Below are 22,588 nucleotides of genomic sequence, written 5' to 3'. Positions count from 1 at the left end.
ACAATCAATAAATTAATAAATGATAAATTGAACTTCATCAAAATTAAGAACTTATCTTTGAAATATTTTTCTATGATAAGCAAAAGACAACATATTCAGATAAAATACTTGCAAATCACATACCTTATTAAAAACATTATTTAGAATTTTTAAATCTCAACAAATAGAAAATTAATAAGACAATGAAATTTGACATAAACAATTTGAACATACATGTCATCAAAGTGAATATGTAATTTTCAGTATACACATATATTCAATATCAAAGTTAAGGAAATGCAAATTAATTGGAATTGCATTGCTTTATTCTTAAATATTAATGAAGTACTAACTGAAGAAACATCTATAAAAAAATCTACAAACCAAAAGAAAAAAATAAAACCTCTGGAAGAAACTAATATTAGCAAAAATGAGCCAAGTAGGAAGAAAAATAACTAAACAAATATCAAAAGTAAAGATGGTTACAAAAGCTAAAAGGAAAACCAAATTCAAACAAAAAAGTAGAAGCAAAAATATTAATAATATATTAGATAAGATTCTGGGAAAATCATAAAGCACACACAGAAGGATACTACATTACAGTTTTAATATATTTGGCTTCCTAATGTGCAGAAAAAATAATTATTATTCTTGTTTCATGTTACACTATCATCTTTAGATCACATATGAACATTAACCATAACTGATATCTAACCCTGTGGTTCCCTCTCTTTCCATACACCTATATCCTCCCAACCAAGATAATATTCTGATTCCCATGTGAATCATTCAGTTGTTATAATTTAACATAGTTTGCATATGTATACATTGCTAATTATTTTTGTTTTAGATATGTTTACCTTAATTTGTATCACATACAGAATTTCATACAATATATTTATGTATTTCCTCCTCAATAAGGAGAGCTTAATTACCCACCTTCTAAGTGTGAGCTACACTTAGTAGTTTGCTTGTAAAGAGGATGGTATAGAAATGGAAATAAAGCAATTCTATGGAAGAGAAACCTGATGAAGACTACCTCAGCTGGTAATCAAGGTTAACATAATTAAGGATAAGTTATATTTGATAGTGTGTATCCTTGATATGATGTGTTGATAATAATATTTCACCTCAGCAGTTATCCAAAAAGCCATAACCACAGTCTAACCACGAGAAACCATCAAATAAACCCCAACAGAGTGGCATTCTGTAATACCTGACCATTATTCCTCAAAACTGTCAAGGTCATTAAAAACAAAGATGTCTGAGAAATTGTCACAGTCCAGTGGAGGCTAAGACACATGACAATGAAATGCAATGTGATATACTGGAAGAGTTCCTGGAACAGAACAAGAACTTTAAGGAAAAAACTAATGAAATTCAAATAAAGTATAGACTTCAGTGTTTTTAAAAGAAGCATTTTGTAAGTGATCTTTTGGGACTTACTTTTTCTCGTTAATGTATTATTGCTTAGATTCAATTGCTTGGGGTGTATCTGTAATTTACTTGTCTCATTCTATTGTATAAATACACCATTTTTTAATCAATGAACAATCCCATTGATAAGTATTTGATTTATTTCTGGAATTTTTATTTTGTTCATTATGCTTTTATAGACATTTATATATATATATATCTTCTCCAGTATATGTGTAAGATAGTCTCTTGGATATCTGCTCAGGATTGAAATTTCTGGGTCATAAGGCATATATGTCCCACTACAGGAGATAATGACAAACATGTTCTCTAATTATTTTAATTTATTTACAAATGTAGTATGAAATAGTCTGTAGACAACCTGTAGATACAATCTTATTTTTTCATTATCACCCCAATGACAATGAGAAATTATGAAAAAATACCCTTTTTGTACATTTTTTAGTCATCATTATGTAATGTTAATACCATAGACCACTGTATAACTGTTCATCTATTGTATGTAGAATTTTTGTATTTATATCTATAAATTTTTAAAAGATATGATTTCTAAGAAATTATAAAGAGGGTAAGATTTTTCTACCACATACAAGAAGCAATTTTTCACCCTTAGAGGCAATAGTGCCCATGTTAAGAATGAGTGCTATAGACCATTTACTCTCCAACATTGGCATCGTCAGACCTTTTTATTTGTTTTAGATTGAATGGGTGTAAAATGGAATTTTATTATAATCTATTTCTTTTATTAAAAACAACCCAATAAATGTTATTGTTTGCTTTTCTATAAAATGTGTGTTAATCAATTTTACCCATTTCATATGGTTGAGTAAACATTATAGATCTATAGGCATTTAGTATATAATCTTGTTCGATTCTTTTGGCTTGTATTTTGTACTTTGACTTTTTACAAAACATCCTTCTGGAGGAAACAATACTTAATTCTGTTATATTTACATGTACCTATCTTTTCTTGCATGGTTGATGTACTTTGTAATTTTTCAACAATAAAAGTGTTGCATCATATAGACCGGGTGCGGTGGCTCATGCCTGTAATCTCAACACTTTGAGAGGCCTAGACCAGCAGATCACTTGAGGTCAGGAGTTCAAGACAAGCCTGGCCCACATAGTGAAACCCCACCTCTACTAAAGATACAAAAATTAGCCAGGCGTGATGGCACATACCTGTAATTCCAGCTACTCGGGAGGCTGAGGCAGGAGAATTGCATGAATCTGGGAGGAGGAGGTTGCAATGAGCCAAGATCATGCCATTGTACTCCAGCGCGGGGAACAGAGCAAGACTCCATCTCAAAAAGAAAAAAAAAAAATTGCATGATATAAAGAATTTTAAAATTTTCCACATAGAGGTCTTATACATCTTTTACTAAATTATCCCTAAAAAGTTGATAATCTCTGATACACATGTAAATGGTATAATCTTTTAAATTAAACATCATACTTGTTTACTGCTATTGTGTAAACATGCAATTGATTTTTGTACATTGACCAAAACATCTTTATAAACTCTTCTTTATCTTTTTACTAGTTTTTATTTTCGTTTCAGGGGTAGATGTGCAGGTTTGTTATACAGGTAAATTACACATCATGGGAGTTTGGTGTACAGGTTATTTAGTCGCCCAGGTAATAAGCAGGGTACCCAATAGGTAGTTTTACAATTCTAATCCTAATCCTCCCCCACCTTTACCCTCAAGTAGCCCCGTTGTCTATTGTTCCTTCTTTGCATCCACGTGTACTTAATGTATAAACTCTCCTTTAAATTATCATGTAAATGACAGCTTAATCTCACATTTGATCCCTTATACTTTTAATTTTTATTATTATCGTATTGCACTGGTTAGATTTCCAACAGAATGTTGAACTGCATAAAAAAAATAGACATTTTGTCTTTTTCCTAATTTTAAAGAAAATGCTTCTATTATTTTCCCATTTTAAATATGTGTTTATTCTGTTTGTATACACCTACTTTGTTAGGTTAATGAAGCTTATTTTCTAAGGTTACTAAGTTTTTTGATAATGTTAAAATTTGTCAAATGCTCTTTCTACAGCTTCTGAGACAACAATTTTTTAAAGTCTTCTATTTAATTAATAAAATGAATATGACTCTGCATTTCTAATATTCAACCATTAATGTCTGTCTGGTATAACAACTTACCCAGAGTGATCAACTTTTATTACATCTAATACATTGTAAGTTTCAATTTGATAATATGTAAGAGGACAGGCATCCTTTGCTTAAATTCATGGAATATTTACAAACCATAATATGTTGTCAAGCAAGCGTTATAACTGTAAATTTCACCAAATAGGTTTTTTGAGTTTAAATTCTCTAAGCTTAATAAAATGGAAACTCAACAATAAAAAGATATTGTTTAAATAAAACAACTATATTGAAATAAGAAACCTTAACTAAATAATCCATAGGTGAAAATGAACATTAAAATTAACAAAATGTTACATATACAATAATAAAAATTAAAATAAATTGTATTGAAAACTATTCAAAACCTTTAAACATAATTCATTGAATTAAAAATTGTACACGGATACTAAGCATTCAACATTTAAATGCAGAAAAAAGATGGCTAATAAAACAAAAACTCTTAGAAACATAAAATAATTACATGAATGTACAGATACATATGCAGATATATTAACTTTAATGTTTGTATTAATATAATTATTACATATGTTGCAATTTTGAATATATTTAAGCAAAACAAAACAAAAACACAAACTTATATAATAACTAGGTATTACACCATCAACTACTTTGAAAATAATGATATAGAACTCAAAATTCTAATGGTATAAAGTCAAACCATTGGCAAATTTAATTAAGGGACAAAAATAAAATTCTCAAGATTAAAAATAAAAAGTACATATAACCACAGACATAGAAAGGATTACGTTATTAGAAAATAATATTTAGGATATTAATATTTTCTTTTATTATGTCAATTAAAATTTATGATTTGGTTATTTGACTTTACTACGTTAATATTTTTATTGTTAATCTTTAAGAAAATATTTTACACATGGTAATAATTGGTCAAATCTAGAATAAAATGAAAATTTAAAAATCAATATATAAACTATAAAAGTGATGCAAGAACATAAATAAAACTTAATAGATCAATACGCATAAATTATACTGATTATTTATCAAACATTTATTATTGACCCCCATGACAAGATAGTTTTACAGCAATTATATCACATTTATTTATTTATGTATTAATTTTCTTCTGGATGAAATCATTAATATAGTTGGATGCTTTAGCAATATTACTGGTATAAGATTTAGCCTTGCTCCTTTGTATAATTTTTTGGCAAAGCCAGTAATTTACATTATATAATTTAGATTACCATAGCATTTCTAATTCTCATTTGCAAAAATTGGACAGTAGCCAACTTGATTATGATCTAGATTAAACAAATATGAAGAACGTTAAGTAGTGTCTCTCTTTTTCCCTCTCCAATAGATAGATTAACATGTAGATATTCATACCTATATAGATATGTTATTAATAAACTTAATGTGTATTTATGTATTAATTTGTGAATACTGTGTTTCAGTTGCAGTTTTGAGTACAACTAAGCCAGTGAAGCAAGAATAACAAACTATGGAATACCTAGACAGCACACTATAAAATAATTATGTTGAAATATGAAAAATCTATATTGATTTTTAGTTCTTTTCCTCTTTTTTTTTTTTTTTTTTTTTTGAGACGGAGTCTCACTCTGTCACCAGGGTGGAGTGCAGGGGCGCGATCTTGGTTCACTGCAACCTCTGCCTCCTGGGTTCAAGTGATTCTCCTGCCTCATCCTCCAGAGTAGCTGGGACTAGAGGCACATGCCACCACGCTCAACTAATTTTTTGTATTTTTAGTAGAGACAGGGTTTCACTATGTTGACCAGGATGGTCTCGATCTCCTGACCTCATGATCCACTCTCTTCTGCCTCCCTAAGTGCTGGGATTACAGGCGTGAGCCACCACACTTGGCCTTTAATTCATTTTTAAAAGGATCTGTTGATGGTCAAAACACGAAAATAAACTTTAATCTCCATACTTTCAGATGTCTTTCTTTGAAACTATTCTATAATAAATTACTGATAGTATTGCTTTTAGTTGCTTCTATAGTTTTATAGATCGCTAGAGGTCAATGAAAATATATTTTTCTTATCAATATCCTTTTCAAAACATTTTGCACCTATTTCTTAGACTATAAATCAGAGATTTAACATAGGGATGACAAGAGTGTAGAATACAGCTATAACCTTGCTCTTTGGTGAGGAGATGGGCCCAGCTTGGGCATACATGAAGAATACAGTTCCATAGAATAAACTCACCACAGTGATGTGAGAGCTGCAAGTGGAGAAAGTCTTACATCTGCCATGGGTTGAGGGAATCTTCAGGACAGTGGAAAGGATATGCGCATAGGAAACCAGAATGACAGTTGTGCTGGTGGTGATGAGAGCAGAGAGAATAAACAGTACTATCTCATTCACAAGGGTGTCAATACATGAGATCTTGATCATGACTGGGACATCACAGAAAGAGTGCTCCAATCTGTTTTCTCCACAGAAATGCAGACTGAAGGTGAAACCTGTTTGTATTATGGAGTTGATGTATCCACAGATAGAGGAGCCAACCACCAAAGACAAGCTTGCTGAGACATGCGTACAGTATAGAGGAAAGGTGAAAAAATAGCTGAGAAGCGATCATATGCCATCACAGTCAGAAAAAAATCTTCAGTCCCAACAAAGAGAGCAAAGAAAAAGAACTGTGTTGCACAGTCATTGTAAGAAATTTTCTTTTCCTTGGACAATACAGTAGTCAGTTTCGGGAGCAATGACTGTGGAGTAGCGGAGAGATCCAAATACGACAAATTTCTGAGAAAGAAATACATAGGTGTGTGAAGTCTGGAGTCTATTTCAATGACAACTAACATGCTGTGATTTCTCAACACAATGACCACGTAGATAAGCAAGAACAGGAAGAATAATAGAATCTGTACTTCTGGCGGTGTTCTGAATCCCAGCAGAATAAACTCTGTCACCTCTGAGTAATTCCTGTTCAGCTCGCTCTTCATAACCAAGACCTATCTGAGAAAATGAGTGGATTATAACAAAGCCTGGTCAACTTTTGGTCCCTGAAGTTGCCAACGGGAAAAAACAAACGAAAAAATGCTGATTCAAATTGGAGTTTTCTTGGCAGTGCACCTGATAGAACAGTTTTACATTTAGAAGCAACCAAAGTACAACCAAAATAGGTTATTTAGGTTTTTCCAGTCTATTTAGTTTTAGTATTACGTGAGAAATTTGAATGGGCAGAGGATATTTCCAGCAGTAATGTAATCAGTCATTTTATGCCGTTTGTGAAGAGCTTTGGAGTCATCTGGGCTGCATCCAAATTTTACACCTTTCAGTATAAAAGAATCTAAGATAACCATCTACACTTTCAATACCTCAGAAGTCCTCCTCTGCCAAATGGGAGGCACCTGTGAAGATTACATAAAATTGAGTGTGAAAAGCAATATTTATAATGACTCAAACATCTTAAAAACATACATGCTAGTGAAATAAATAAACACAAAGTTCCTTGTGCTCTAAGAATGGAAAACTGAGTGAAAACATAGGTCAATTCCTTTCCCCACTACAAGATAATTAATGCAATTAATTTGTTTTTTTTTTTCTTTCTTTTTTTTTTTTTTTTTTTTTTTAAAAAAAAACATAGTCTTGCTCTGTTGCCCAGGCTGGAGAGCAGTGGTACAATCTCGGCTCACTCACTGCAAGCTCCACCTCCCAGGTTCACGCCATTCTCCTGCCTCAGCCTCCCGAGTAGCTGGGACTACAGGCGCCTGCCACCACACTTGGCTAATTTTTTTTTTTTGTATTTTTAGTGGAGATGGGGTTTCACCATGTTAGCCAGGATGGTCTCGATCTCCTGACCTCGTGATTCGCCCACCGCGGCTTCCCAAAGTGCTGGGATTACAGACTTGAGCCACCGTGCCTGGTCTTATTTGGTTCTTAAAACATTCTGCTACATACAAGACATTAGGAAACATGGGGTTACAGTTTAATGAAGTAGAATGAACCACTAGTCTTGAGAAAGTCATTCAAAATAATAAATCAGGCTCTTAACCGCCTACGTTAACCATATATTATTTAGCCTCCATGTCTTTCATTTACTATTAGTGTCTGAATGCTGGTGGCTCTGTTTTTTGGCACCCAAACTGCAGCATGCCTTTTCTTTTTACTGCCATAGACATATGAATTATTTTGTTTATATAGGAACACTACGGTTAAGTATAAGATTAACTTCCCCAACAAGAAATGTTTTTCCCTCTATATATTGTTGACAAAGCACAAGACAGTAATGCAAATAAGTGGGGCCGGGGTGGGGGGTGGAATTTCTGTATTACATGGGTTCTGCTTTTTGTATTTTTCTAACTGTTAATGCTTTATATTAAATACTAAAGAGGTGCAGAGATAAAACATTAATAATTTTTAAGATATCTAAAACATTAAATTCAAATGGAAAAAATAAATTTTATGTTATAACTCTAGGTTTTATTACTACATTTAATTTCTGAACTAACAAAAGAAGTTTTTTTCTCTCTAGAAACTTAATATGTTGGATGTTACATAGTTTTATTTAGAAATTTTCATAAAATTAAAAGTACAATATAGTCAGAAAAATGAAACTGATTTGGCTTCTGTTATTCATTTTTTTATGAAGTCAAAGTTTTATTAGTTAAAAGGATGCTGTTTTAATTTACATAAATCTAATTTTTAATCCACACTCTGCCACTCACTGGCTGAGTAATCTTGTGCAAATTGTTTAAATTCCATGAGCCTCTGTTTGCCCATCAACAGAATATGGTTTGGATCATCTGCTTCACAGAATTTCTGTTGTAAGGAATAAATTAAATGACATATTTAAATTAAATGAAATATGTAACACATGGGGAAATGGAAAGGGCTCAATAAATAATTGATATATGAGAAAATGAGCACAAAAAAAGAACAACTTTTGTGAAGTTTTAAAACCTATCTTCAGAAAAATTTATGAGTTTTAAAAAAACAAGTACCTCTCCTGATATCCAACTTGTTCCAAAACAAAGCCTCGTTGAAGTATTTTGAAAGCTCTCTTCAAAAGAAAACAGAAAGTTCTTTTTTCTTTTAAAAGAAGTTTTGAGGAAAGCATAATTAATTACAAAAAGTGCTTCACAGTATATGTAGATTTATTCAAGTATCTGAGTACACTCGACAAGTATATCTATTTATTTCTAAGTTTCTTATGCCTCTTCCTTATTATAATCAAGAGAGAATCTTAGACTGAATCTTCAACTTGAACCTCCAGAAAATCTTGCTATTAATGTTATACAAAGTCAGGACTGAGAAATCCTCCTACATGCTATCTGCCATATGTTCTAAGTCCTTTGATCCAGCAATGTAGTTATTCTTAAAAACAAGAAAGTAAATTAGAAAAAAAAAAAAATATATATTATATATATATATATGGTCTTTGTGAAAAATACAAAGAATGCTGGAGGTCAATTAGGTCACTATTTGACAAACTTTCCCATACCTCAGAATCACCTGGAGGTTTTGTTTTGCTTTTCTTTTAATACTAATTCCTCGGTCACACTTTAATCTGAATATTGAAAAGAGTTTATTAGTGAGATGAGTGTAGGGAAGTACTCATTTATTTTCAAGAGTCCCAACTAAATCATAAAGTCACTTCCTGTAGAGGTAGAAGTTGCTAGAAGTTTGAGGACCAGTTTATTGCTTCCAAGCAGAACAATTTTTTCATTCAAAGTTACTCAAAGTCACTAATAATCATAAAGATTATTCTGAAAGGGTATTTCTTGTATTTCCTGCATTGTTTCACAAATATGACTTCCAGGAATTTCTGTCTTTATTATACACAAATATGCAATAAATTGAGCTCATTTCATGCTTTCTGATGCCAATGGATACTAAGTTAAGTTGATGACACTTATTTAATGGTGATCACTAAATGCCACTCATGTAAACCAGGCTCACCACCACCTCTCCCTGCTCCCCGCCCACACACACATTCCCAAGCATTTCTTTAGGTTTTTTGGCTTTTGTTGTTGTTGTTGTTAACATTTCCACTTTATACACCTAGTTTTATCTTGGTTTCTAAAAAAGCTACTGAGAAGTATCATACAAATAGAAAGTATATTTTATATAGGGTGTGGAGTCATGGTCTGGAACATCTGAAGGAATTTCTAAGATGTTATAAAACTCCTATATTTGTAAACAAAATTTTATGTATATAATAGATAGCTTTCATGATTCATGTTAAATTCTAAATACAATGTGACCTAAAATGAGTAGGAATAAAATGACCAGTGATATACCTATTGGTCAAAAATAATTGGACAAGGAAAACAAAGAGCATATGTAACCTTTTCCACATTCAAACTGCCAAAGTATTTTTAATATGCACCATTCAGTCATCATAATACATGGTATGCATTTGGTATTATACATTTATTTTTTAAATTATGAGTATATTTAAAAATATATTTTATAAAATATAATGGTTACCAATGACTGTAAAATTCCGTAACACTAAAAGGATGCCGATTTACAGTTACTCCATTTTCTCAATTTTTCAAAATTGCTCCATTTTCTCACACTGTTCTCATTTTAACTTATGTACTTGTATTAATTTTTGAATATTTATATAGTCAACTCTACCAGCATTTATAATCGCCCCCAAAGCAAGATGTCAAATACATTTAAATTTTTTATTTTCACGTATACTTTTCACAATCTGTATTTTTTTTTTCACTTTCCAATCGCATACGTACCTCATAACTGGAGATAACGATGGTACCTATCTCTTGAAGTTGCTGTGTTGACTGAATACATTAATGTACGTAAAACACAGCACTATATGTGTAAGTTAACATTATTATATCTCAAATATACTATGAAAAAATAAGCTACAATTCAAAGAGCAACAGTAACAACGATATTAGCACTAGGAATGTTCACAATAGTGAGGGGAAAAAAAGATAAATGAGCCTCCACCTGCAAGAGGAAAGTTGTAATCCTTTACAACAAAACAATTTTGAAAGAATTGAAACAGAGACCAATCATCTATAAAGTGAGGGTCGTATAAAACAATCTATTATGGAAGATGTAAGTTTTATATTCCATTTATTCCCTATATGCTATAGAGGTGTTCAAAATTTGCTTCAGATGGTTTGAAGAGAGTAAATCGCTAATGAGACATAAAGGTGGCTCTTTTCCCAAATTTGTGAGAGGGACAGTGTGAAGTCTCCTGGAGATAATCGGCGAGCTCTACTGTCCCGAAAAGTTGACTGACAACACCTATTAGGTAAAAAGATAGAGACTCCTCAATTCATAAAACATAGTGACTTTGCATTTTTAAAGTTAAGGAAAGATACATGACTGCCTTCTCGTGTGAGGATTCCTATTAAGGAAATAAGGAATTATAGTTCCTGGTACATGAATGACAGATATCTATATTATTTTATAATATGGAATCAGAGATTCTTAAGGATGGAACAAAAAATGCTAAGAACTAAGAGATGTGATCCTAAGAAAATTACCTTCCTGACAGAATCAAGACTATTCTGCAAAAAAATCAACAGAAATATATAATTTCTTCCTTGATCATCTTCTAGAATTTTCAGGCAACTTCATTGACAGTAGACCAGTTTTATCCATAGGAAATTTAAGTTTAACTTCCATCAGTAACTCTTGAATGTTCAATGAGAAACAGTGGGTTTATTGTTGTTGGTTTTTTTTAATTGTAGTTATTTTTTGAGACAGAGTCTCACTCTGTCACCCGAGCTGGAGTGCAGTGGTGTGATCTTGGCTCACTGCAACCTCTGCCTCCTGAATTCAAGAGATTCTCCTGCCTCAGCTTCTCGAGTGGCTGGGAGTACAGGTGCATGCCACCATGTCCAGCTAATTTTTGTATCTTTAGTAGAGACAGGGTTTCACCATGTAGGCCAGGCTGGTCTTGAACTCTTGACCTCAGGTGATTAACCCTTCTCACCTCCCGAGTAGCTGGGACTACAGGCGTGCACCACCACTCCTGGATGATTTTTGTATTTTTAGTAGAGACAGGGTTTCACCATGTTGGCCAGGCTGGTCTTGAACTCTTGACCTCAGGTGATTAGCCCTTCTCACCTCCCGAGTATCTGGGACTACAGGCGTGCACCATCACTGCTGGCTGATTGTTGTATTTTTAGTAGAGACAGGGTTTCACCATGTTGGCCAGGCTGGTCTGGAACTCCTGGCCTCAAGTGATCCACAGCCTCGGTCTCCCAAAGCACTGGGATTACAGGCAAGAGACACCACACCAGGCTGAGAAACAATGGGTTTATGATACTGATCATACCTGTGAGAGTCTCTGGTTGAATAATAACAATAGTAATAATAAACTAGGAGGTCCTAACAGAAAATACCTCCTTTCCTGCTATTCGGGAAGATTAGAAAAGAAGTTTAATTTGATGGGAAAATAAAAGAGTTGTGGCTAGACTTCTGATTCTGGCCAAGATGAAGTAATAGAAAACAGATTTACTTTCCTGAGTAAATCAACAACAACAAAAGAGAGAATTTCAATCTCTGTCTGTCTTTCTCTCTCTCTGCCTTTCTCTTACTCTTGCTCTCTCACCTCTCCTCCTTTTTCCTCTTTCTCTTCCCATTCCTTTTTGTGTAATAGATCGATAGATACATATAGGATATATATACAAATATATATGATATATAACACAGAAACACACACACACATATGTGTATATATATTCCACAAGACACTAGACAGCATACAATAAAGAACAGTAACTCCACAAAGGTGAGAAACAAATGTGGTAAGTCCAATGATTGCCTTAGTTTATTTCATTGATAGCATTTTTAAAAATTGAAATTATAGTTTAAAACTTTCCCACAAAGAAACCACCTGGCCCACTTTGGTCACTGGTGAATGTTACTTAACATTTAAGTGAAACCATTCTATTCTATGAAAACTTTCCTAGAACATTTTAAATGAGGTGATATTCTCAACTTATTCTATGTAGCCAATGTAATGTTGATATTAAACCAAGTGGAAACAGAACAGAAAAAGAAAACTACAGGCCAGTGTCTTCTGTGAACATAATTCCTCAACAAAATTTTAGTAATTTCAATCCAACAAAACATTGAAAAGATAATACACTATGACCACATAAGGTTTATCCTAGGAACGCAAAGCTGGATTAATATTCAAAAATAAATCAATGTAATTTACTATATTAACAATATTTAAAAAAGGAAAAAACACGGGCACGGTGGCTCACGCCTGTAATCTCAGCACTTTGGGAGTCTGAGGCGGATGGATCACCCGAGGTCGGGAGATCAGAGACCATCCTGGCTAACACGGTGAAACCCCATCTCTACTAAAAATACAAAAAATTAGCCAGGCATGGTGGCACATGCCTGTATTCCCAGCTACTCAGGAGTAGTTGAGGCAGGAGAATCGCTTGAACCCAGGAGGCGGAGGTTGAGGTGAGCCAAGATCGCGCCATTGCACTCCAGCCTGGGCAACAAGAGCAAAACTCCTTCTCGAAAAAAAAAAAGGAGAAGAAGAAGAAAGGAAAAAACAACTATAATCATCCCACTAGATGCACAAAAAAACATTTCACAAAACCATTCCTGATAATAGCTCTCCGGAATCATCCTCAATGGTGAAAGACTGAATCATTTTCCCTAAGATCAGGAACAAGACAATAGCACTGTCCTGTCACTTATATTCAACAATTACTATTCTACACTCCATGTTTTATCTATCTGTGAATGAATGAATGAATGGAATGCAACCTTACCATAAAATGTAAAGTAATTGATATAGAAGAAATGATGGAATAAGAAAATTAGCCCTTGGCAACCTTCAAAGTAATAACTGATTCATTTGAGTCACGCATGGGCTAAAGATAACGGACGAAAGTGTGATAAGAAAGAGACTATTACATAGGTTAAAATGTCTCTCAACAAAATAGTTATTAATTACTCTTATTAAACACTAAATAACACTTATTAATTTTCTATCCAGTGGAGAAACCTGGAAGACATCATCTTAACAAAATAATAAAAGTTAACATTGTCAGTAAGGCGACAAATCATCACCATGGCGAGCCTCCTGATATTATGGACTAATAAAAGAAGCAACACTCCCATGGCATTCCTGGCCCAAACACAGAACCTGAACCTAGTTCAACAGGAAATAATAAACTAAAATGAACAGACATTTCAAAAGGTCAAAGATGTGAAAGATAAAGAAAGAGTGAGAAACAGTTTCATACTGAAAGAGATTAGAGAGGTATGACAAATGCAACATGTGATACTGGGTGAGATGCTGAACTAGAGAGAAAAGCATATAAGAGAAGAAAGCATTTTTTTTTTCTGTCAAGAGAATTGTCAGGTCAACTGGTAAAATTTCAATGGGATCTATGACAAAAATAATGGCACTAAGAAATATTTTTGTAATCTAGCTATGTTCCAAATTGGTTAAAATGTGTATCTACTAAAAAGATAATCTGGTTTAGAAAAATGCTTATCATCACACAAATTTTTTTACCTTAAAAATTTAAATAACTTATCTAAAATGTAAAATTTGGGATTTAGAAGATCATTTATTAGTTTTTGTGAATTTCACTAATTTGGAAAGAATGATACCTAAAATACTATATCAAAATTTATATTTGATGTTAAAAAGCTGGTTTTAATAATAAATATTTTCAGGACAACCTTATAGGGATTTGAATAAGCCAATTGTTCATGATAAATCTCTTCATTTGTACATATCCTGTTGTTTCTGCTTTTCTGGAGAAGTTTGACTAGTACACTTTCATTGCAAAAGAAAGAACTTTATTTTGTTATTTTTATATACAATAAATAAAAATTACCAACATAAAGTACATAACAACTATGATCAATAATTTGATAATAAAATAATTAAACATTAAAATTTGAAGGCAAAAAAATTCATTTAGACGGCAGTAAAAAATTTATAGTGAACTTTTAAGTTCTCTCAAACTCTGTCTATTAAACATTTGCATACTTTTTTGAATAAAAAGTAAACAAGCTGGGTCTGGTGGCTCACACCTGTAATCCCAACACTTTGGGAGGCCAAGGCCGGCGGATGACTTGAGGCCACGAGCTTCATACCAGCTTGGCCAACATGGCGAAACCTAGTCTCTACTAAAAATACAAAATTAACCAGGTGAGGTTGTACATGCCTGCAATCCCAGCCACTCGGGAGACTGAGACATGAGAATTGCTGGACTCCAGGAGGTGGAGTTTGAAGTGGGCCAAGATCGTGCCGCTGCACTTTAACCTGGGCGACAGAGCCAGACAGTGTCTCAAAAAAAAAAAAAAAAAGAAAAGAAAAAAGAAAAAAAAGAAAAAGAAAGAAAATAAAACAAACAATAAATTTAAATCATCTAATTAAATATGTCAATGGTAAAATGATTTTGTCTTCTTGAATAACAGAGTTATTGAATATAAAAATATCAGAGAGCATTAAAGGAGTCAGAAAACTTCAAATGTTGATAACAGTTATCAGACATTTGAAGAGAATTTAGCACTATAAAAATTTTGCTGAAAAAATTCTTTTGAACACCACATCATGTGATAACTTTTAATTTAATGGGACAACTTTTGTAATGGTTTGGTCTAGTCTAGACCTTTCACATCAAACTGTGGCTCAGACAGCATTTCATGGTAACATGTAAATCCAAAGATTCCCCCAATAATTTGTAAAAATCAATAGATTTGCTAAAAATTTTATCACTCATTAAGCAGTTTACTAAGACCATAAAAGGGGCTTTTTATTATTGATTTATGTATTGATATATATGCATTTGTATATATCAATTACTGAACAGCTGTTAAATATTTTGATTATCACACCTTCTGTTAACCACTAAAGCAATAAATCATTCCTCAAAACTCTTCCCATAATAAACACTTGTTCAGATGGCATCTCTTGTCAGTTTTTACAAACCTTCAGAAGTAGAAAATTTCAATATTATACATACAATTCTCCTCTTTAGAATAAAAAGAAAAAAACTTCATCTTTTAATGATGTAATTAATACAAGCTTGAGTCCAAAATGTGCCATGGTTATTATGAGGACAATAAATAATGTTCTGTGTTGATGATGAACATATACACAATTATAAATGGAGTCCAGTGAAACTCCATGAAAATGCACCTCAGAATAAGACAAGTTCAGATATAATGTTACTGGCAAATACTTTCCATTTTCTCTTCATCCCTTTTCTGGAACTGGGATGAAATCTTACAGAACTATTTTCAGTGAGGGAAAAGAACAAAAGGAGGGGAGGGAAAACAAGGCCACAGTGCCAGACAACTTTATCTTGGGAAACAAGGAGTTAGAGGGTGGCTCGCATAATTCCACTTATTTTCAACCAATCTCCTTTGTTCAGGGTAATATGGTGGGGATGAAAATCAAGTTTCTTGGAAATGGTTTGATTTCTTACCATTGTCCTGGAAGTTCCATTCTTCACAGTACCCAGAATCTTTAGATTTCATGGCCGTAGACAACAGCCACCAGATGGCAGCAAACTACAGTTAAGTACAGGGTTTCCTTCTGGAGCCATAAATACCCAGAAATCCTGAGCAGTTCTGCACATCCTGGATCACACCATTTACTTCACAACAACAAGATCCTCACTTTTAAGGGAAAAAAATATATTTTCGAACCTTTTCTATTATGTTAAAGCAGGATTTAAAACAAAAAGCATAGTGCATTATGAAAAAGTTTATTTTATCTCAGAAATATAAAGTTGGTTTAATATTAGAAAAACCAATTAATATAATTCACCACATTAACAGAAAAAGAGATAAAGCTGATTGTATTATCTCAACAGATGCCGAAAGGGTACTTGATTTAATCAGAGAAATGCAAAAATAAGTCCATAATAAGATGATGCAATATCGTGACCACAATTGTATAAAAAATTCTAAAGTATGATTGCTACCAGCTATTGGCAAGAATATGAATCAATGTGGCACATAATATGATGAAGATAGGAACAAAATGATTTGTTATTATCTTCTAAAACTGAGAAACGCCCTATGGTTCTGCAAAGTTTATGCATATATATGTGTGTATACATATGTATGAATTATATTACATATTCATCAAATGCTTAACATTTTAACAGAATATTTATTCTTGAGCTCATATATTCTTTTGAGGCTAATCATCCCTCCTGCTACACGTATGTTTAAAGCTGCATTGGCAAATGATGCTTGCTCATAAGGTTTCCCAGGATTTATTTGAAAGCCTTTTTTTTTTTTTTTAACCAATATTAAATGCTTTCCCCCACACCAGATATACAATATTAGATGTGAAGCTATTTGTCTCAGAGCACTGAGGTTATCACACTACTATTTTCTGACCCACACGTTGCCTTTGGGAATTCAGCCATCAGTCTAAGTTTTCCTTTACTAAACTTATCTTTATTTTGTTTTTCCTTCCGGTTGCTTCTCTTTGTCTTTGGTATTGTGCATTTTCACTATGGTACACTTTTTGTAGTATACATTCCGTTCAGCATCATTTTACCAACCCATACTCTCTTTTTTTAATTCCCTCATTTCCACTTGACATATTGCAGACTCTCTAACACTATCGGTGTCATCTATCTCTGTCTCTTTTTGCCGTTTTTTTTTCCCAGTATCCTAATTCTTTCTTCCAATTTTCCTTCATCTGTATTTAAGTTTTCAATTTTAAATTAAACTTTGTTTTAATATTAAGCTTTTAACTATTTTTGTTTCTAAAAGTTCTATTTATTTTTTAATCTGGTCATATATATTAGTTTCTTTTTTCTTACCAATATTAATATGTAAAGGAAAGGAATTTTTATGGTTTTTATTTTTTATATATTTCTCTTTATTTATTTGATCAAATGATGCTTCTAAAGTCTTTGGGAAATTGCCACACTGTTTTCCATGATGGCTGAACTAATTTACATTCTCATCAGCAATGTATAAGCCTTCCCTTTTCCCCACAACCTCTCCAGCATCTATTTTTTGACTTTTTAGTAATAGATATTTGGACTGGTATAAGATGGGATCTCATCGTGGTTTTGATTTGCATTTCTCTAATGTTTAGTAGTGTTGAGCATTTTTTCATATGCTTATTGGCTATGTGTATGTCTTCTTTTGAAAAGTGTCTCTTCATGTCTTTTACCCACTTTTTAACGGAGTTATTTGGTTTTTGCTTCTTAATTTGTTTAAGTTCCTTATAGATGCTGGATATTAGAACTTTGTCAGACACATAGTTTGCAAATAGTTTCTCCTATTCTGCAGGTTGTCTGTGTACTCTGTTGACAGTTTCTTTTGCTGTACAGAAGCTCTCTACTTTGATTAGGTCCCACTTGTCAATTTTTTATTTTGTTGCAATTGCTTTTGACATTTTTGTAATGAAATCATTGCCAGGGCCTATCTCCAGAATGATATTCTCTAGGTTATTTTCATTTTCCAGGATTTTTGTAATTTTAGGTTTTATGATTAAGTCTTTAATCCATCTTGAATTTATTTTTGTAGATGGTGTAAGAAAGGGGTCCAGCTTCAGTCTTGTGCATATGGCTAGCCAGTTATCCCAGCATCATTTACTGAATAGGGAGCCCTTTTCCCATTGCTTGATATTGCTTATTTTGCCAAAGATCAGATGGTTGTGGGCATATAGCTTTATTCCTGGGCTCTCTATTCTGTTACATTGGTCTGTGTGTCTGTTTTTGTACTAGAACCATGCTGTTTTGGTTACTATAGCCTTGTAATATAGTTTGAAATTGACTAACCTGATGTCTCCAACTTTGTTACTTTTGCTTAATATTGCCTTGGCTATTTGAACTCTTTTTTGGTTCCATATGAATTTTAAATTAGTTTTTTCTGATTCTGGGAAGAATATCATTGGTAGTTTGACATAGATAGCATTGAATCTGCTTTGGTAAGTATGGGCATTTTAACAATATTGATTCTTCCTATCCATGCACATGGAATTTTTTTCCATTTGTTTGTGTCATCTCTGATTTCTTTCAGCAGTGTTTGTAATCCTTGTGATAGAGATTATTCGCCTCCCTGGTTAGCTGTATTCCTAGGTATTTTATTCCTTTTGTGGCTATTGTGAATGGGATTGCATTCTTGATTTGGCTCTCAACTTGAATATTGTTAGTGTATTAAAATGATACCGATTTTTGTACATTGATTTTTTTCATTCTGAAACTTTTCTGAAGTTGTTTTTCAGCTTAAGGAGCTTTTGGGCAAACTGAGATTTTCTAGGTTTAGAAACATGTCATCTGCCAACACAAACAGTTTGATTTCCTCTCTTCCTATTTGGATGCCTATTATTTCTTCCAGTGCTATGTTGAATAGGAATGGTGAGCATGGGCATCCTTGTCTTGTTTTGGTTCTCAAGGGGAAGGCTTCCAGCTTTTGTGCATTCAGTACGATGTTGGCTATGATGGGTTTGCCATAGATGGCTCTTATTATTTCGAGATAAGTTCCTTCACTGCCTAGTTTGTTGAGGGTTTTTAACATGAAAGATTGTTGAATTTTATTGAAAGTCCTTTCTGCATCTATTTAGATGTTCATGTGGTTTTTATTTTAAGTTCTGTTTATGTGGTGAATCACATTTATTGACTTGCATATGTTGAACCAACCTTGCATCCCAGGGATAGAGCCTACAAGATTGCAGGAATTAGCTTTTTGATGTGCTGCTGGATTCAGTTTGCTAGTATTTTATTGAGGATTTTTGCATGTATATTCATCAAGGATACTAGCCTAAGTTTGTTGTTGTTGTTGTTCCTCTGCAGGTTTGGGTATCAGAATAATGCTGGCCTCACAGAATGAGTTAGGGAGGAGTCCCTCTTCCTCCATTTTTGAAATAGTTTCAGGAGAAATGGTACCAGCACTTCTTTATACATCTGGTAGAATTCAGCTGTGAATCTGTCTGGTCTTGGGCTTTTCTGGTTGGTAGGATTTTTTATTGCTGGTTCAATTTCAGAACTCATTATTGGACTGTCAGTGATTCAATTTCTTCCTGGTTCAATCTTAGGAGGTCGTATGTTTCCAAAAATTTATCAGTTTCTTCTAGGTTTTCTAGTTTGTACACATAGAAGTGTTCATAGTAGTCTCTGAGGGTTTTTTATATTTTTGAGGGGGTAGTGGTAATGTCCCCTTTGTCATTTCTAATTGTGTTCATTTGGATCATCTCTTTTTTCCTTTGTTAGTCTAGCTAGTGATCTATCAATCTTAATTGTCCTTTCAAGAAAGAAATTCTTGGATTTGTTGATCTTTTGTAGGGTTTTCACATCTCAATTTCCTTCAGTTCAGCTCTGATTTTGGTTATTTGTTGCTTCTTGTTAGCTTTGGGATTGGTTTGCTCCTGTTTTTTCTAATTTCTCCAAGTGTGATGTTAGGTCGTTAATTTGAGATCTTTCTTACTTCTTAATGTAAGCATTTAGCACTATAAATTTCCCTTAACACTGCTTTAGCTGTATTCCAGAGATTCTGGTACACTGTAACTTTGTTTTCATTCGTTTCAAATAATTTCTTGATTTCTGCCTTAATTTCATTGTTTACTCAAATCATTCAAAAGCAGGTTGTTTAATTTCCATGTAGTTGTATGGTTTTGAGCAATTTTTAAGTACTGATTTCTATTTTTATTATGCTGCAGTCTGAAAGTGGTTGGTATGATTGCAATTCTTTTGGATTTATCCATTTCTTCTAGGTTTTCTAGTTTGGTCTGGTCTATTTTAAAGTATGTGCCCTGTGCAGATGAGAAGAATGTACATTGTGTTATTTTGGGGTGGAGAGTTCTGTAGATGCCTCTTAGACCCATTTGGTCAATTGTTGATTTTAGGTCCTGGATATCTTTGTTATTTTTCTGCCTCAATGATCTGTGTAATATTGTCAGTGGGGTTTTGAAGTCTCCCACTTTTATTGTGTTGTTATCTAAGTTTCTTCATAGGTCTCTAAGAACTTAGCTTTATAAATCTGGGTGCTCCTGTATTTTGTATATATATGTGTGTGTGTGTGTGTGTGTATGTGTGTGTGTGTGTGAGATAGTTAGGTCTTCTTGCTGAATTGAATTCTTTACTATTATGTAATGCCATTCTTTTTTCTTTTTTGATTGCTGTTGGTTTAAAATCTGTTTTGTCTGAAATTAGAATAGAATAGCAACTCCTGTTTGTTGTTGTTGTTGCTGCTGCTGTTGTTGTTGTTTCTGTTTTCCACTTGCTTGGTAGATTTTTTCTCCATCCCTTTACTTTGGACCTATATGTGTCACTGCATATGAGATGGGTCTCCTGAAGACAGCATACAGTTGAGCCTTGCTTCTTCATCCAACATGCCACTCTGTGCCTTTTAAGTGGGGCATTTAGCTCATTTACATTCAAGGTTAGGATTGATTGCATGGTTTCATCCTGTCATCATGTTTTTAGCTGGTTATTACGCAGGCTTGGTTGTGTGGTTACTTTGTAGTGTCAGTGGTCTACAAACATAGGTGTGCTTCTATGGTGCCCAGTAATGGTATTTCATTTACAATTTAGCACTCTCTTAAATCTCTTGTAAGGAAGGTCTGGTGGTAACAAATTCCCTTAGGATTTGTTTGTCTGAAAAGGATCTTATTTCTCCTTCATTTAGGAAGCTTAGTTTGGCTGGATGTTAAATTCTTAGTTGTAATTTCTTTCTTTAATAAAAAAATTAACTCAAGATGGAGTAAAGTCTTGAATGTAAAACCCAAAACTATAAAAACCATGGAAGACAACCTAAGCAATACTATTCTGGATGTAGAAATAAGCAAAGATTTTATGGCAAAGACACCAAAAGCAATTGCAACAAAGACAAAAATTGACAAATGGAATCTAGTTAAACTAAAACGCTTCTGCACAGAAAAAGAAACTGTCAACAGAGTGAAAATACAACATACAAAATGGGAGAACATTTTTGCAAAATAGCATCTGACAAAGGTCTTATAAGCAGCATCTACAGGAACTTAAACAATTTACAAGAAAAAGACAACCTCATTAAAAAGTGGACAAAGGACATGAACTGACACTTTGCAAAAGAAAACATACATGCTGCCAACAATAATATTAAAAAAAACTCAACATCACTAATCATTAGAGAAATGCAAATCAAAACCACAATGAGATATTATCTCACACCAGACAGAATGGCTATTTTTAAAAAGTAAAAAACTAACAGATGCTGATGAGGGTGTGGAGAAAAAGAACACTTACACACTGTTGGTGGGAGTATAAGTTCGCTCAACCAGTGTGAAAGACAGTGTGGTGATTCCTCGAAGCCCTAGAGGCAGAAATGTAATTTTACCCAGCAATCCCATTACTGGGTATAATCCCAAAGGAATATAAATCATTCTATTATAAAGACACATGCACATGTATGTTCCCTGCCACACTATTCACAATGGCAAAGACAGGAATCAACCTAAATGCCCATCAGTGGTAGACTGGATAAAGAAAATGTGGTACATATACACCATGGAATACTATGCAGCCATAAAAAGGAATAAAATAATATCTTTTTCAGGAACATGGATGAAGCTGGAGGCCATTATTCTTAACAAACTAATCCAGGAACAGAAAATCAAATACTGCATGTTCTTACTTATAAGTGAGAACTAAATGATGAGAACACACAGACACATAGAGGGGAACAACACACCCTCGTGGTTATTGTAGGGTAAAGGATGGGAGAAGAGAGAGGATTAGGAAAAATAATTTATAGGTACTGGGCTTAATACCTGGGTGATGAAATAATCTGTACAACAAACCCCCATGATACAAGTTTACCTACATAACTTGCACATGTACCGCTGAACTTAAAATAAAAGTTAAACAATTATTTTAAAAAGTTTAATATATGCCCTCAATTTTTTCTGTTTTGTAGGGTTTCTCATGAAGGGTCTGCTGTTAGCCTGATGATGTTCCCTTTGTAGGTGACCTGCACCTTTTCTCTACTTGCCTTTAACATTTTTCTGTCATTTCTACCTTGAAGAATCTGATGACTATGTATTGTGGGAATGGTCTTCTTGTATAGTATCTCACAA

General features: G+C 33.3%; 1 pseudogene; it reads right to left on the bottom strand.

Moving 5' to 3' along the window:
• Positions 1–5,594: 5,594 nt before the first annotated feature.
• LOC140712858 (olfactory receptor 5AP2-like) lies at positions 5,595–6,527 on the bottom strand (annotated as a pseudogene).
• Between the last annotated feature and the right edge of the window lie 16,061 nt (positions 6,528–22,588).

The sequence above is a fragment of the Chlorocebus sabaeus genome, chromosome 11 (assembly GCF_047675955.1).
Source record: "Chlorocebus sabaeus isolate Y175 chromosome 11, mChlSab1.0.hap1, whole genome shotgun sequence".
Taxonomy (NCBI): Eukaryota; Metazoa; Chordata; class Mammalia; order Primates; family Cercopithecidae; genus Chlorocebus; species Chlorocebus sabaeus.
This window is presented reverse-complemented; position numbering and strand designations above follow the sequence as displayed.